The sequence below is a fragment of the Anopheles coustani genome (genome assembly GCF_943734705.1).
Source record: "Anopheles coustani chromosome X unlocalized genomic scaffold, idAnoCousDA_361_x.2 X_unloc_69, whole genome shotgun sequence".
Lineage (NCBI taxonomy): Eukaryota > Metazoa > Arthropoda > Insecta > Diptera > Culicidae > Anopheles > Anopheles coustani.
This window is the reverse complement of record NW_026525180.1, coordinates 20001-25041: the sequence shown is the minus strand read 5'-3', so window position 1 is coordinate 25041 and position 5041 is coordinate 20001.

The following is a 5041-nucleotide window of genomic DNA, read 5'->3' as shown; positions in this document are numbered from 1 at the left end:
AAACCATATACCGACCAAACGACCGACTTGGAGCACCCTGACCGGGTTGCCCCCATATAATGAAAGTTGCGTCTCTACACGCCCAACTTATGAATATTCTACGCCAAGTCGCTATCTCTTACCGGTAAGCCGGTATTCACCTTCCAAGGGTGATTTTGGTCAAGTGCCATTTCCTGCGACTTGGTCCCCGAATTGGACCATCATCACCTAATATCTCCGTGGTCTTTCAACTCAGCCTCATAAAACTTTCAGGGTAGATAGGTCTCCCCAAGACCTTTCCAACGGTGAGCCGTTTGCCTCGCTCGGCCATCTACAGCCGAAGTTATTAATGGTACTTGGTACCTTACCCTGTTTTTTCCATACTTGTTCGTACTTGGGTACAAACTTTGGATCGCCCATATCTCCACTTTGGAGGCCAGCTAGCACCTTGGCCCCATATACTTTTTTGTTGGTCATGCCATGCACCAAATATAATTGTTCTACGCCAACTTGCTATCCCTTCTCCAACTTGCCGTTATTCTTGGTCCAATTCCCATTTCATTCGTTTTTGGACCCATTTTGCTATATGTTTCACTAATAGCTTCGGCCATGGACAAGCTGATTTTCGATTGGTATTTTTCCTTGATAGTCCCACTCAAGACCATTCCAAAACACACCGCAGCTTGTCGCTCGGTGGCAAACTGACCAAGTTATAATTCATGAAAGGTACCTCAACTTGGCACACCACGTGGTCGGCCCAAACCATAAACCAACCAAACGACCGACTTGGAGCACCCTGACCGGGTTGGCCCCATATAATAAAAGTTGCGTCTCTACACGCCCAACTTATGAATATTCTACGCCAAGTCGCTATCTCTTACCGGTAAGCCGGTATTCACCTTCCAAGGGTGATTTTGGTCAAGCGCCATTTCCTGCGACTTGGTCCCCGAATTGGACCATCATCACCTAATATCTCCGTGGTCTTTCAACTCAGCCTCATGAAACTTTCAGGGTAGATAGGTCTCCCCAAGACCTTTCCAACGGTGAGCCGATTGCCTCGCTCGGCCATCTACAGCCGAAGTTATTAATGGTACTTGGTACCTTACCCTGTTTTTTCCATACTTGTTCGTACTTGGGTACAAACTTTGGATCGCCCATATCTCCACTTTGGAGGCCAGCCAGCACCTTGGCCCCATATACTTTTTTGTTGGTGATACCATGCACCAAATATAATTGTTCTACGCAAGCTTGCTATCTCTTCTCCAACTTGCGGTTATTTTTGACTCAAGTCCCATTTACATAGTTTTTGGTACCAATTTGCTCTATGTTTCGCTAATAGCTTCGCCCAAGGACTTTGTGATTTTTTGTTCGCATTTTTCCTAAATAGTCCCACTCAAGACTATTCCAAATCACACCTTAGCTTGTCGCTCAGTGCCATACAGTTAGAGTTTTAATTCATGAAAGGTACATCACCTTGGTACACCACGTGGTCGGTCCAAACCATCAACCAACCATATGACCGACTTCGAGTCGAGCTAGCGGCTAGGCTCAATATAATGAAATGCGTGTCTTGATGCGGGCTACTGACGGTCTGAACAATGTAGCTCGCTAGCTCGTCTCTAAACTTGTGTTTTGGTCGAATATTGGGTGTTCATGTACCACTTCGGGTAACATGGACTTTGGTGCAACTTTACCACTTGTGCACTTAATAACTTCCCGGTCATTCAAGTCTTTGCCTTCATACTTTCAGGGTAGTTAGGTCTCGTCGGGACCTTTCCATACATATGCCAAACTCATCGATCGGACATCTATAGCCCGAGTTATTCGCGGTACACCGTACCTTACCCTGTTTTTTCCTCAATTGGGTACAAACCTTGGAACACCCATATCGCCCCTTTAGAGACTAGCTGGCACGTTGGCCTCATATAATGATAAGTGCACCTCAACTAGGGCTACTGACGGTCAGAACATTTCAACTTGCTAGCTCGGGCCCACACTTGTGTTTTTCTCGAATATATGGTTCAAGTGTGCCACTTTGGGCACTTTTGGACATTTTGTCCCCACACAACTTTCTTGCCTTGGTAGATAGGGTCTTGTGATCTTGGGCAAAAAGATGCACCAAGATATAGTCTAACTTTCGTTCTTGTACCGCAAAGCGCTATCTCCAACACCCGAGGAGATAGAAAGTGATTATGTTCGGTATATCGGTCTTCCATGGCCTACTATGGTAAGCCCCTGCAGGTATGCAACCGAAGGTGCTTGGTACATATATTTGGTGCAATATCGGTGCAAAGTAGGTGTTTCCTTGATCGGGCTATAACTTTCTTGGTTGATGTTGGATTGCTTTGCGGTCTTCGGGGGATAGTTAGGGAACATGTTGGCCAACATTTTCTTATTCCTCAGCCTGGCCGTACCTCTTACCGTCTAGGCGGTATTCATGCTCTAAGTTGGAACTTGTGTTCCATCGGGCAACTTTTCTGACTTTGACGCTTAATAACTTCCGTTCATATGCAGTCTAAGCTCTGCAACTCTCAGGAAAGCTAGTACTACTCATTTCCTTTCCATATCAGTCTTTGGCTTGTCGATCCGATGTCTACAGCCTTAGTTATTCACGTTCCCTGTGAAGGTAGGTTTTTGCCCATTTTACAGTTCATGTGGTAACATTCCCGGACTTTGCCGGCTTTCTCTTCATGTGGTAACTTGCTTGCTCATGTGGTAACTTGATAGTGTATTTCCGACAGACCCAATCTGGGACTTAGCCGATTTTTCTCTTCATATTATATGAATCCATCACTAGGCCATCTTGCTTGCTTGTGTGGTAACTTGAAAGTGTATGTCTGACAGACCCAATCTTGGACTTAGCCGATTTTTCTCTTCATATCATATGGATCCATCACTAGGCCATCTTGCTTGCTTGTGTGGTAACTTGGAAGTGTATTTCTGACAGACCCAATCTGGGACTTAGCCGATTTTTCTCTTCATATTATATGAATCCATCACTAGGCCATCTTGCTTGCTTGTGTGGTAACTTGAAAGTGTATGTCTGACAGACCCAATCTTGGACTTAGCCAATTTTTCTCTTCATGTCATATGGATCCTTCACTAGGCCATCTTGCTTGCTTGTGTGGTAACTTGGAAGTGTATTTCTGACAGACCCAATCTGGGACTTAGCCGATTTTTCTCTTCATATTATATGGATCCATCACTAGGCCATCTTGCTTGCTTGTGTGGTAACTTGGAAGTGTATTTCTGACAGACCCAATCTCGGACTTAGCCGATTTTTCTCTTCATATCATATGGATCCATCCTTAGGCCATCTTGCTTGCTTGTGTGGTAACTTGATAGTGTATTTCTGACAGACCCAATCTCGGACTTAGCCGATTTTTCTCTTCATATCATATGGATCCATCACTAGGCCATCTTGCTTGCTTGTGTGGTAACTTGGAAGTGTATTTCAGACAGACCCAATCTGGGACTTAGCCGATTTTTCTCTTCATATTATATGGATCCATCACTAGGCCATCTTGCTTGCTTGTGTGGTAACTTGATAGTGTATTTCCGACCGACCCAATCTCGGACTTAGCCGATTTTTCTCTTCATATCATATGGATCCATCATATGGCCATCTTGCTTGATTGTGTGGTAACTTGATAGTGTATTTCTGACAGACCCAATCTCGGACTTAGCCGATTTTTCTCATCATATAATATGGATCCTGGACTTAGCCGATTATAAGGTTATTATATATGGATCCTGGACTTAGCCGATTTTTCTCTTCATATAATATGGATCCTGGACTTATCCGATTATTAGGTTATTATATATGGATCCTGGACTTAGCCGATTTTTCTCTTCATATAATATGGATCCGGGACTTAGCCGATTTTTCTCTTCATATAATATGGATCCGGGACTTAGCCGATTTTTCCCTTCATAAATATGGATCCGGGACTTAGCCGATTTTTCTGTTCAAATAATATGGATCCGGGACTTAGCCAATTTTTCTCTTCATGTGGTAACGTATGCCAATCGCTCACAAGTCATGGGATAAGGGTACTTGTGTTCTTCCATCTTCTAAGTCCCGCACGGGGACATCGTGATCGCCCCAAGTCCGGAATAGCGCCAAGTCAAGCCCCACGGTGGCCGTGCAGGACCTGTTAGCGGCGGCCCCACTGACAGCACTAATCCGGACTTAGAAATTATATCTTTCTAATCGAACACCACACACGCAACACCACCATACCACCATCTCCTTGCAAGTACCTAAGTACCCGCAACTCCATGGTGAAGGCAATGTCACTCCATCACCAACCTCTTTGCACTGCAAGCACTTACGTACCAACAACACTCCGAAGAAGGCAACGGCGCGCGACGCTCGACTCCACACACCACACCACACCACACCACCGATGGCCAGCCAGCCAGCCAGCCCAGCTAAGGGCTAACCCACCAACCAACCACCAATGGCCTAGGCCAGCCGGATCCCACCTTCAAGTTCAAGCACAGCCAAGTGCAAGTACCGCCAAGTGTTCACCAACCAACCATCACACCAGGTCAGCCGGCCAGTACCCACCTTCAAGTGCCATTACCCTCGGGTGCAAGCCCAATCAAGTGTTAACCAACCAACCCGGCCAAGGCAGCCAACAGGCCGGCACCCTACAGCACCGACCCGCCATCACCACCTCAACCGTTGACCATGCAAGTGGCCTCGGACAACAGGTGACACCCGAAGTACATCCGAAGAACGTATATCAAGTGTTTGCTCACCAAGTCCTCAACCAACCCCAAGTACCCGGAGGTACCCAGAGTGTTGGATCCGCCAACCCGTCCCGGCACTCCAAGTCCTTGCGAACCCAAAGTGTTTGCCCGGTAGGGCCATTGTATCACAACGCTTGCGACCATGCAAGTGGCCTCGAACAAGGTGACAGGGGTATCTTCACCAAGTTCTCAACCAACCCCAAGTACCCGGAGGTACCCAGAGTGTTGGGTCCGCCAACCACTACCAGCACTCCAAGTCCTCGCGAACCCAAAGTGTTTGCCCGGTAGGGCCATTAGACCACAA